We start from the raw sequence: 14,209 nt of genomic DNA, 5'->3' as shown, positions 1-14,209 counted from the left end.
TGATCCTCTTGCACTTCCTGTTAGGGAGGAGATATAATCCCATAAGTAATGGATGACCCGTGGACTGACTACACTACAGGAGAAATGAATTTATCAGGTAAGCATAAATTATATTTTTTACATGTCAGCATTCCTTTTAAGAAATGTTTGAAAAATAATGACTTATGCTTAGACCTCATGAAAGACTTTTGAAAACTCATACCATTGTAGTTCCTGAAAAGAATTTCACTAATGCGATATGTTATGTTTGTGAAAAAAACTTTTTTATATACATAAAATTAATAGTATCTACTCCATCCAATGTGTCATTTGTTGCTTAAAAGTTTTGCGGAACCCTCACTATTTCTAACTCATTTAGTTACTGTAAATTGCCCTATTCTTTTATTTTATAATTTGACCTGATAATTCATTGAGTGAAAGGCATATGTAATCTAAAATGTGTAGTACTATATAGGATATGAACGGTTTGTAGCATGTGTAAATATAACCAACACTAATGTGTGATACTAATATGCGGAGAGAATTCATACTGTATCTATATATGATCGTGCTTAAAGTGAGGAAGGATTAATTCAATGTTAACCCTAATAAACTGTGGAGGATGTTAACGATTTATAACGAATGTAAATATAACCAAAAAGACCAAACTGATGTATGATCCTAAAATGCAGAAAAAAATCATACTATATCTGTATATGATCGAACTTGAAATAAGAAAGAATTGATTCAATGTTAACCCTGATAAAATGTGGATGATAATAATAAAAATAACAATCCAACCTATGTGATATTTTAATATCCCTAACATGCAATTGAAAATTGGATGATATATGAAAAATTTAACATAATAATTCATCGAATCTAAGGAGTGTGTGATCTAAAATGTGTAGTGTTATGGAAGATGTTAATAATATCTGTGTATGTTGTACTGTGCGGTTTGTGAAAATATAAATATAACCAATGAGACCAAACTGCTATATGGTCCTAATATGCAGAAAAAAATCATACTATGTCTATTGTGATCATATTGAAATGAGGAAAAATTGATTAAATATCAACCCTGAATAAACTGTAAATAATAATGATGATAACCCACTGTGTGTGATAATTTGATATATACAAATGTGGGATATTAACCTCCTGCTAACAGGAAGTGGCAAAGAGCACCACAGCAGAGCTGTATATATAGCCCCTCCCTTCCCCTCCACCTCCAGCCATTCTCTTTGCCTGTCTTATACTAGGAAGACATGGTAAAGTGAGGTGTTAGTTTTAGTTTCTTCAATCAAGAAGTTTGTTATTTTAAATGGTACCGGTGCATACTATTTTCCTCAGGGGGATATGGAAGAAGATTTCTGCCCTGAGGTTTGATGATCTTAGCATTTGTAACTAAGATCCACGCTGGTTCCCACAAGACTTCTGAAGGTAACCATGAGACATCTTCAGTGTGGAGACCGGTTTCATGCTACAAGCAGCATTAAGGTATGTGCAGCCTTTTTTTCTGAGGAGACTTGGTGTATCAGAACTGGCTAGCATTATTTCCCTGTATGGGAATGGGGTAAGCAGTAAAACCTATTTTAATAAGAGGGGTGTTACTGGAGTCCATATTTTATATTTATCATTAGTTGATATTTGGGCATTATGTGACATGGGAGACAATATAAAAAACGATGTTTATGTTTTTTTATTTTTTGGCACTTAAAACTTATTGGTTTTATGCTTGAGGGTTGTATTGTGTGTGTATTTTTACTTTAGTGCAAAACTGCATTTCCATGTTTTTTGGGCCTACTCTGACTTTTGACTTTAAGGGGTGGAGCCTATTTTGGCGCAATTTCTTCAGGCTTAGCAGCAGCAAACAGTAACTCGTGGCTTCTGGACTGTGTAGCTGGTCTGAAGGGTTGGAAACTTGATTCGAAGTACCCTGGGGGCAGGTAGGCGCCACAGCAGAGCTGTGGCGAGGTGCAGAGTGTATTTTTATCTATCTTTTGACTACATGTTGATATAAGTACTTCTAAAGCCTTATTTCTGCCCTTGCTTCTGGGTGCAGTAATTTTTGAATTAACCAACAATACTAAATTAAATTTGGGAATAATTTAATGTTTTTTGTGCATTTTGGAAAAAAAAATATTTTCTTAAAGGCACAGTACACGTTTTTTCTGATGTTTATTTTTATGCTATAAATAAGTGTTTAAACGACTTTTGTGGTATTACTAGTCTGTTCAACATGTCTGACATTGAGGTTTCTCCTTGTTCTATGTGTTTAGAAGCTATTGTGCAACCCCCTCTAACATTGTGTAACTTTTGTACTGAAAGGGCTTTACAATGTAAAAAGCATATTTTAAATAAAGTAAGTGTGCCTAAGGATGATTCTCAGTCTGAAGAGAATCAGGATATGCCATCCAATTCTCCCCAAGTGTCACAACCTTTTATGCCCACACAAGCGATGCCTAGTACTTCTAGTGTGTCTAATTCCTTTACTCTGCAGGAGTTGGCTGCAGTTATGTCAACTACCCTTACAGAGGTATTGTCTAAATTACCAGTGTTGCAGGGTAAACGCAGTAGGTCAAGTATTAATGTAAATACTGAATCCTCTGATGCTTTATTAGCTATTTCCGATGTTCCCCCCACACCCAGCGACCATATAGCAGTTTAAAGGGAGAGAACCTTGTAGATTCTTGCGGTACCTCTCAGTACGCGAACAGCAAAAGCTGCAGGTGCATCTCCCAGTCCTTCCCTTCAGCCTCCATAAAAGCTTGCAGCATCTGCTTCACCATTGAACCGCTCACACAACCCGTTAGTTTGGGGGTGGTAAGGGGTCGTGCGCTGGTGCTTCACCACAAACGCCTCCCAGAGACACTGTAGCAATTCACTCATGAATTGCGGCCCTTGGTAAGTTAGGATATCACTAGGGAAACCTACTCTAGTAAAAATCCCTAACAGTGCCTTAGCCACTGTCTTAGCATCTATGGAGGCAAGTGCTACAGCCTCAGGGTACCAGGTGGCAAAATCCACCACCATGAGGATATAGCATTTGCCTGACCAACTGGGAATCATAAGGGGTTCCACTAAATCCATAGCTACCCACTGAATTGGTTCCCCAATTACTGGTAACAGGACCAAGGGTGCCTTTACACGATTGCCTGCCTTACCCACTTGCTGGCTGGCATCACAGGACCAGCAAAACTCTGCCACAGCCCTGGATGCCCCCAGCCAGTAGTACCGCTGCAACAGCCAAGCTCTCGTGCGAGTCACCCCCTGCTAGTGGTATGGAGTGGGCTACTTGTAACAACTGTTGCCTATACTTCATGGGGACCACAAACTGATGCCTACCAGTCCAGACTCTATCTAGACCCACATCTGTCTGCTCCCTATAAAGAAGCTCACAGTGCCATAAGAACCGGTCTGACCCCCTGGCAAAGGTAGACTCGAACGCCTGAAGTCTCTTGCCCTCCAAACTGGGTTCAGACCGCACCGCATCCCTAAACTGTGTCCCTAATTCTGGCCACCCACCATTAGTGTCTAAGTCGGGGGACACAGGGACAGTCAAGGGGCTCTAATGACTCAGTCTGGCTTACTGGCCTGGTCTCCGCAGAGACCTCTGGAATGGTTGGTCCCAAAAGGGGGACAATGGTTTCTGTATTGGTAATGCTTGCTGACTGGCTCCTGGTGATCGCTACAACAGGAGCAAGCTCCGTGGTAAATACACGTCACATGCCCCAGATCATTGCCAAGTAGAACCTCCGCATCCAATCCAGGCAATACACCCACCTCCCTCATGCCTCTTCCAGCTCCCCAACCCAAGACCCTGGCAATTTGGAGGGACCGCAGTCCTCCATCCGGCATGGTCACTTGCATCCCAGGCCCCGGGAGTAAATCCTCTGGCTTGACCATATCAGGTCGGACCAGGGTCACGGTGGCACTAGAGTCCAACAAACCGGCTGCCTGTCGGTCCACAATAGTCACCTTTCGCAAATGCTTCTGCCGGACATTGTTGTTCTGCTTACCCCCCCGACTGGTGCAACCTGATGCCCTTCAGTCTCTGCTGTGGGGCCCCGAGGGCCAAGTACAGATCTCTCTGACACTGCCTCCCTCAGGGTTGGTGCCACGGTTACCTTAGTTCTTCTGTGTGTGCCAGCCGCACACCGGCGAACGGCCTCGAAGCTGGGATGCTTTGCCCCTGACGGGGTACCCTGTAGTTGTCCAGATGTGGACAATCTGGTCGGATGTGACCCACTTTGTTGCAATGGTAACACTGCCGCTCGTGCTTAAATTCTGCAGCTTTGGGGGCACCCACTTCAGCTAGCTTGGGTGCCCACAGAGCGGTATTTGTAATTCCTCTAGCTGGCACAGCCACATGTTTAGGAGTCAGTTTTTTGTGAATTACTGTCCAACTGACCACAAACTCATCCGCCAGCTTAGCAGCTTCCACATGGGTTTTAGGTTTACGGTCAAAAACCCATGCCCTCACGTCCGAGGGCCACTACTGCAAAAGTTGTTCTTGGAACATTAACTCCAGCAGGGTGTGGTATTTATTGACCCCACATCCCTCCACCCACAGAGTCCCATACAAGACCATGTGAGCCCCATATTCCACTCTTGGGGTAACTATTCCTCAGTCCTGAACTTGCCCCTGTAAGCTTCTGGGGTGAGTGCATACTCTACCAAGATCATAGACTTCATATGGCCATATTCATCCCCATACTCGCCAGGGACAGAATGCAAAGTCCTTTTAGCCTTCCCGGATAACAATAGGCTAAGTCTCAAAACCCAATCCCAGGGTGGCAAATATCTTAAGAACTCATCGATCTGATCTGCCCATCGACAAATTTCCCAAAACTGTGGTGGTCCACTCAGGGGGGCCGACTGCTCCCCGTTGACAAGGTGGGAGTCAGTGGGGTGCTGTTCCATGAATAGCTGCCAACATCCAAATTCGCTCATCGGTTGTTTCCCCCTCTCCCCATGAGGCCAGGAGTGCTGTAAGTCAAGGGGTGTTGAGTCCAGTAGCCACAGGGAATACCCCCTCTGCACTCCCCAAAACAAGTCTATTCATATCTAAATGGTCACCCTCACCCTCCACATGTCCTTCCACCACCAGAATTGGATTATTCTCCTGTAGCCCGGGTTGTCTGCCGACTGCTTCCACTGCAGCTGAGGTGCCCTACCCCTCCGGACAAGCAAATCCTGCTTCATGAGCTTCCAATTCCTGTTCCAGCACTGTCTTGGACTGACCGTCCATTGGCAGCCCATAGCTGCTGTGAGTTTGTGGTCCACAATCCTGGCACGGTCCCATGATCAGAATCGTCCTGACCGCTGGTCCATGTTCACCTGCTGGCCACAGAGAGAACCTGTGCCTTTCCTGATCTGTGTAACGTGTGTAAGTCACCATTCGTTTTGAGGGCTTGCAATCTGCAAGCTCTCTTTTAGGTTAGACCCCGCAGGATTTTAAACATAAAAAGCTCAATGATCCCACCACTGCCACCATTAATTTCCTTTTAGAGCCTGTCACGGGAGACCAGCACTCTATACCGTTGTTTAATCATTTCAATGAGCAAAACGAATGGTGAAATAAATTGTACTTCATTCACTAAAAATAGGCAACCACACAGAATTACACAAAATACAGAAAGAACAAACTCACTTTGGGGCTAGGAGAAAAACTACCCTGTTCTATCAGCCACAGTCAATAGAATCCAGGTAAATACAAATAGTCCTCTTGCAAAGCCTTGTTATAATCCCTTTGAGAGCTCTTGGGTAATCGACCCCTGTATAGTTTAGGCAACTTGGAACAACTCTCTCTTTTTTCCCACGCAAAGTGGTTTTGAAAACTGCCCGTCTCTCTTGTCAGCTCACAACACACCCCCTAACGATGATCTTAGCAACCAATCGTAACCCAGCAGACAGAGGGGCATCACTGTTAACAGCTGTTAGTCCCACCCCCTGATCACCTGCTGAGATTGTAGTCAGTCTGGCAGAGGATGTACAAATGCAGCCTTTTGAAGTGCCAGATCTGAGGGTAATAGATGGACCAGATACCACTTTCGTCCCTAGAAGATTTACTGCCATGAGTAATGAACTCTCTGCTTTGAAGCAGTCTGCTCAGATATGTAAATCAGTCTTTTAAGCAGAGACTGTGAAAATCTTTCTTTGTATACTGGCTTGTGACATAATTTGTACAAATAGCAATACGCCACTGTTATTGACATACATGCATGAGAGGCAAGCCTCAAAACACAGAACAAGGGAAACCATGTGGGCCCAACCCCCCCATCAGCGAGCCTGGGCACCCACTCTTCAATCACAATATTGGCACCAGATTCTTTGCTACAAAAAGCATTGGGCCAAGCTGAGAACATTATTATTCTATGAAGAGGCTCAGGACTTGTATATATCCACACAGAAATGAGTGGCCCAAATGATAAAATATATGAAGTGGCAAGGTTGGCACCAGTTTATTTGCCATAAATAGCGTTGGGCCAGGCTGAGAACACGTCTATCCTATGAAGGAGCTCAGGACCTGTTTATATCCACACAGAAATGAGTGGCCTACACAGGGCCTATGAATACCCAAAAACTTCTCTCGCCCACCGGGCAAGTAAATCACAAGAAAACTTACCAGCCCGCAATAAACTTAAGTCGCCTGTGCATATTTGCATGTAGTGTGTATATATCTTATTTAAAAAGGCAATATAAATAGTGTTATTGTAATCTCACAAAGCATTGCAGACAAAGGTCCTAATTTGAATGCTTTGCAAGCTGCTTACTACTTTGGACTTGAGCATTAATAAAAAGGCTTTAACTTTAGAAAATATTTTTCTATCACCAGGTAGAAAAAAACACGATACTATCTTTGTAATACTGTATGTACCGTCTTGATTTATTTTCCACTAAGGGTAAAAAAAAGATATAATTGAGCTTTTTTTTTTTTTACTTCAGCATATGTGGGGTTACAATTGACTAAGTATATTTAATGCTGCCACCCTTCAACCTATAGCGCTTTGACATAACAAGCATGTTAAAAACACTTTTTTTCCCCCTTTCTGCCCGGCTGCCTTTCAACTACTAGCACGACTGTCAGTGCTGCACAAGCATATTTGACTGGGTGCATGGAGATGGTATGTTCTCTACGAATTGGTAAAGTCCGTTTTTGGAGCATCCAGAAAAATTGTGCAATGCTCTATTTTGTTATGGTAGGCAGCTTGCTTGTGTACATTGTGCGGAAGTACTGCAGAGGACCCTGGAGTGCATCAGCATAATGTACGTGAGCAAGCTGCCTACCAGAATTATATAGTCACTTTAACCCATTCTTCATTCATACACAGAGAAGAAACACTCACCGCTCTAGCAGGATGTCTTCCCGCGCATACAACCTTAGGGGTGGGAAGTAGCAACTGACAAGGAAGAGACCGAGAGCCATGGAGATAAGAGGAGGTCTTTGAATGCATTTAACAGAAATAACCTCCCGTTTCTACCCTCCTTTACCGTGTGTGCGCATATGTGAAAGGAAATGATTTTTTTTTTTTTTTATTATTGCTTCTTATATCCCACTTAAAATATCAGGTCGCCGCTCGGGCTGGTAACTTAAAAACTGTACTTGCCCGCAAGAAATTTAGGTCACCATTGGCGACCGGACCGGTCTATTCATATGCCCTGCCTACATGATTTTAACCCATTCAAAATACCAGTTACTATTTAAAAAAATGTAAAATATATGAAGTGGCAAGTTTGGCACCAGTTTGTTTGCCATAAAAAGGCATTGGGCCATTCTGAAAACATGTGGATTGTATGAAGGGACTCACACCCTGTATATATCCTTACTGAAATGAGTGGCCCAAAGGATTTTAACCCTTTTAAAATACTACTTATTCAGAAAAGGAAAAATATATGAAGTGGCAAGGTTGGCACCAGTTTGTTTGCCATAGAAACAGTTGGGCCAGGCTGAGAACATGTCTGTCCTATGAAGGGGCTCAAGCCCTGTATTTATCCACACATAAATGAGTGGCCCAAAGTATTTTAACCCTTGCAAAATACCAGAAAATTTAAAATACATGAAGTGGCAAGGATGGCACCAGTTTGTTTGCCATAGAAACCGTTGGGTCAATCTGAAAACATGTGGATTGTATGAAGGGGCTCAAGCCCTATATTTAGCCACACAGTTACCAGTTACTTATTCTGAAAAGGTTAAATATATGAAGTGGCAAGGTTGGCACCAGTTTGCCATAAAAAGTGTTGGGTCAGGCTGAGAACATATCTATCCTATGAAGGGACTCAGGACCTGTTTATATACACACAGAAATGAGTGGCCCAAATTATTTTAACCCTATTAAAAAAAAACAAAAAAAAACAGTTACTTTTTCAGAAAATTTAAAATACATGAAGTGGCAAGTTTGACACCAGTTTGTTTGTTATAAAAAGGTATTGGGCCAGTCTGAAAACATGTGAATTGTATGAAGGGATTCATGCCCTGTATATATATTGCCAACTGCTGCCGGCCCCTATGATAAAAAAAAAAGTATTTTTTTTTTTTAAATTATTTGATCACAGTGTGCCGAATCCCCCCCGGCGCTGCATTATAGCCCTGTTAGCCGTGATGTCTAAATTGATGTCTCTCTGTGATTGACAGTTGACTCCTATGTTGACATAGCACGCAGCATTGTTCACATTCACACACGCACCGCGACGGACGGTCAGAGGAGCTCAGTCAGTGGAGGATGAGGGAGGCGGAGCTCACTTGCCTTGCACAGCACACAGCATGCCAGTGAGTGGCTGACTCTAGTCTGACTGACTGCCTACCTGATGACGTCACGTCACTCACTCTGAGTGAGAGGGAACGTCTCCACGTGACATATGCAGCCAGCCACCATCTCTGAGCCACGTGAGGAGGTCGAGGTGTGAGCTAGGAGTCGCAGTCGTGAGTCGCAGATCATCAGATGACCAGCCAGGCACTCACTGGCACTCTGGGGCAGAAGAGACTGTGATTGAAGACAGACTGTCTGAAGTCGAGAGTGAGTGAGGAGGACGGAGGACTCATTTCGGTCGAGAGAGCAGCCAGGTTACGGTAGGAAAAAAATCAGATGGGTCAGGTGGCAGACAGTGGCACTATTGGGGGGGGGGGGTCTCGAGTCGACTAGTGTCTAGACTACTCTGACCATTGACCTGAGGATGAGGTCGGAAGCCAGGCCTGACACCTATAACCTAAAACAATGCATGCCACTATGCCAGTACAGTGTACAGTTCATTAGAGTTTCTAAACACAGTCACTCAGAGTCACAGTCACTCACCAATGCATGCTGCCTCAAAAATCCCTTCATAAATAAGCTGGCACTGGCAGTTAACACACTCTGTCTTCATTATATGTTATGTAACAATAAAAGTATGGACGCTGTACTGTATTTTCTCTTAAATGTATGTGTTTGAAATCTATCCTTTAGGTATATTCTCCCAGATGAAACAGCTGATATTGATCAAATGCTCATTCAAAGCAGCAACCATAATTCTGTACATTTAATGCTCTGGAGACTGGAGTTGGTATAAAAAGACATTTGAAAACATTAAAAAGAAAAAATAATAAATAGTACAGTGGCCCTTTAACAGCATAGCACCCTCTCTTGAACACGATGTTCCCACAGTTCAGAGTCCTTAGGGCTTCAGACACACACAAACAACAACAACAAAAAATCACAAAAAGGTGGAATTTTGCAAAATTGGAAACTCAGAAAATGCAAGTTCTTAGCAAAAGAAAGCCATGTATAAATGCTATGCTGTTAAAGGGTCACTGTACTTATTTTTTTTTCTTTTTAATGCTTTCCAATGTCTTTTTATACCAGCTCCAGAGCATTAAATGGACAGAATTGTGGTTGCTGCTTTGAATTAGCAATATCAGCTGTTTCATCTGGGAGAATACACCTAAAGGATAGATTTCCAACACGTTTAAGAGAAAATACCGTGCTTATTTTTTCTGCTGCGCTTAAAAATTCCATACCCTCCACAACTTCTATTGCTTAATGGGAAAGGATGATGAGAATAAATACCTAAACATGACTCAAATTGAGTATTTGCTTACTAGTCCGTAATTTCCTCCCACCTACTGAGCACATGCACCATGAGGGAACACAATGACTTTATACACATTTTGTTATTGCCAGCTTTCCCCTCTCTTTTATGCTTATTTATGTCCTGTATGGCCAAATATGGCCTGGAATCAAAATGCAGCATAAGCAAACTGTAAATAAAATATTTTGTTTACTGACAATGCTGTTACTATACAAAGGTGATTCACATTACAGCTACAAAAGCATCCCAATACAAGTTAGATCAGTTGGAAAGAATATTAAAAACTGTTCATAAACAGAGATACATACACACACAGTTACACACACACATACACACATGAATACACAAAAACACATATACACACAGACACACACATACACATATATACTTGCATACACATACATACATAGTTACACACACACATTATACATACATACACACACACAGTTACATACATGCATAAATACACAAATACATATACACTTACATACACACATTATACATACACACACACACACATTATACATACATACACACACACACACAGTTACATACATGCATAAATACACACATACATATACACACATACACACATTATACATACATACACATACACACATACATACATACATACATACACACACACAAATACATACACACACATACATACACACACACATATACACTTACATACACACACAGTTAAACACACATACATACACACACACAGGGACTTCTAATTGTGTCAACAGGGTCGTCTAATTCTGTCATAATGTTTTTTCCGGTATGACTGACAAGGTGGCAGAAGTGTGAAATGCACATTGCAGATTTTGACATCTAGAAGATGATTGAGTGTCACTTCTGCCAGCTTGTCAGTCAGCCATACCGGAAAAAACATTATTACAGTTGACAGGGGACTGTATATGCAGCAGCATTAGTAGCCTGGTAGGTTTCTCTGGAACCCCACTGGAAATACATTTAAAATACATTCGCCTAGATTACGAGTTTTGCGTTAGAGGCTATGCGGTGCTAACGAGCAGTTTATACTCACCGCTCACCTACAGCCAGTGCTGGTATTACGGGTTTTTACAAACCCGCCGTTAGCCGCAAAAAAGTGAGCGGAGAGCAAAATTTTGCTCCACATCTCACCTCAATACCAGCGCTGCTTATGTTAGCTGTGAGCTGGCTAAACGTGCTCATGCACGATTTCCCCATAGGAATCAATGGGGGAGAGCCAGCTAAAAAAAAAAACTAACACCTGCAAAAAAAGCAGCGTAAAGCTTCTAACGCAGCCCCATTGATTCCTATGGGGAAATACATTTTATGTCTACACCTAACACCCTAACATGAACCCCGAGTCTAAACACCCCTAATCTTACACTTATTAACCCCTAATCTGCCGCCCCCAACATCGCCGACACCTGCATTATATTATTAACCCCTAATCTGCCATTCCGGACACCGCCGCCACCTACATTATACTTATGAACCCCTAATCTGCTGCCCCCAACATCGCCGCCACCTACATTATATTTATTAAACCCTAATCTGCCGCCCCCAATGTCGCCGCAACCTACCAAAATTTATTAACCCCTAATCTGCTGCCCCCAATGTTGCTGCAACCTACCAACATTTATAAACCCCTAATCTGCCGCCCCCAACGTCGCCGCCACTATAATAAAGTTATTAACCCCTAAACCTAAGTCTAACCCTAACACCCCCTAACTTAAATATAATAAAAAAAAATCTAAATAAAATGACTACAATTAACTAAATTATTCCTATTTAAAACTAAATACTTACCTATAAAATAAACCCTAAGCTAGCTACAATATAACTAATAGTTACATTGTAGCTAGCTTAGGTTTTATTTTTATTTTACAGGAAACTTTGTATTTATTTTAACTAGGTAGAATAGTTATTAAATAGTTAGTAACTATTTAATAACTACCTAGTTAAAAACATAATTTATGCTTACCTGATAAATTTATTTCTCTTGTAGTGTATCCAGTCCACGGATCATCCATTACTTATGGGATATTAACTCCTCCCCAACAGGAAGTGCAAGAGGATTCACCCAGCAGAGCTGCTATATAGCTCCTCCCCTAACTGCCATTACCAGTCATTCGACCGAAAACATGCAGAGAAAGGAAAACCATAGGGTGCAGTGGTGACTGTAGTTTAATGGAAAAATTACCTGCCTTAAAGTGACAGGGCGGGCCGTGGACTGGATACACTACAAGAGAAATAAATTTATCAGGTAAGCATAAATTATGTTTTCTCTTGTTAAGTGTATCCAGTCCACGGATCATCCATTACTTATGGGATACCAATACCAAAGCTAAAGTACACGGATGACGGGAGGGACAGGCAGGCTCTTTATACGGAAGGAACCACTGCCTGAAGAACCTTTCTCCCAAAAACAGCCTCCGAAGAAGCAAAAGTGTCAAATTTGTAAAATTTGGAAAAAGTATGAAGAGAAGACCAAGTTGCAGCCTTGCAAATCTGTTCAACAGAAGCCTCATTCTTAAAGGCCCAAGTGGAAGCCACAGCTCTAGTAGAATGTGCTGTAATTCTTTCAGGAGGCTGCTGTCCAGCAGTCTCATAGGCTAACCGTATTATGCTACGAAGCCAAAAGGAGAGAGAGGTAGCCGAAGCTTTTTGACCTCTCCTCTGACCAGAATAAACGACAAACAGGGAAGACGTTTGTCGAAAATCCTTAGTTGCCTGTAGATAAAATTTCAGGGCACGGACTACATCTAGATTGTGTAGCAGACGTTCCTTTTTCAAAGAAGGATTAGGACACAAAGATGGAACCACAATCTCTTGATTGATATTCCTGTTAGTGACCACCTTAGGTAGGAACCCAGGTTTAGTACGCAGAACTACCTTGTCTGAATGAAAAATCAGATAAGGAGAATCACAATGTAAGGCAGATAACTCAGAGACTCTTCGAGCCGAGGAAATCGCCATTAAAAACAGAACTTTCCAAGATAACAACTTGATATCAATGGAATGAAGGGGTTCAAACGGAACCCCCTGTAAAACATTAAGAACTAAGTTCAAACTCCATGGTGGAGCAACAGTTTTAAACACAGGCTTGATCCTAGCTAAAGCCTGACAAAAAGCTTGAACGTCCGGAACTTCTGACAGACGTTTGTGTAAAAGAATGGACAGAGCTGAAATCTGTCCCTTTAAGGAACTAGCGGATAAACCCTTTTCTAAACCTTCTTGTAGAAAAGACAATATCCTCGGAATCCTAACCTTACTCCATGAGTAACTCTTGGATTCGCACCAATATAAGTATTTGCGCCATATCTTATGGTAAATCTTTCTGGTAACAGGCTTCCTAGCCTGTATTAAGGTATCAATAACTGACTCAGAAAAACCACGTTTTGATAAAATCAAGCGTTCAATTTCCAAGCAGTCAGCTTCAGAGAAATTAGATTTTGATGTTTGAAGGGACCCTGGATCAGAAGGTCCTGTTTCAGAGGTAGCGACCAAGGTGGACAGGATGACATGTCCACTAGATCTGCATACCAAGTCCTGCGTGGCCATGCAGGCGCTATTAGAATCACTGATGCTCTCTCCTGTTTGATTCTGGCAATCAATCGAGGAAGCATCGGGAAGGGTGGAAACACATAAGCCATCCCGAAGGTCCAAGATGCTGTCAAAGCATCTATCAGAACCGCTCCCGGATCCCTGGATCTGGACCCGTAACGAGGAAGCTTGGCGTTCTGTCGAGACGCCATGAGATCTATCTCTGGTTTGCCCCAACGTCGAAGTATTTGGGCAAAGACCTCCGGATGAAGTTCCCACTCCCCCGGATGAAAAGTCTGACGACTTAAGAAATCCGCCTCCCAGTTCTCCACTCCCGGGATGTGGATTGCTGACAGGTGGCAAGAGTGAGACTCTGCCCAGCGAATTATCTTTGATACTTCCATCATTGCTAGGGAGCTTCTTGTCCCTCCCTGATTGTTGATGTAAGCTACAGTCGTGATGTTGTCCGACTGAAACCTGATGAACCCCCGAGTTGTTAACTGGGGCCAAGCCAGAAGGGCATTGAGAACTGCTCTCAATTCCAGAATGTTTATTGGTAGGAGACTCTCCTCCTGATTCCATTGTCCCTGAGCCTTCAGAGAATTCCAGACAGCGCCCCAAC

The sequence above is a fragment of the Bombina bombina genome, chromosome 7 (assembly GCF_027579735.1).
Source record: "Bombina bombina isolate aBomBom1 chromosome 7, aBomBom1.pri, whole genome shotgun sequence".
NCBI lineage: Eukaryota > Metazoa > Chordata > Amphibia > Anura > Bombinatoridae > Bombina > Bombina bombina.
Note: the sequence above shows the minus strand (reverse complement) of the source record.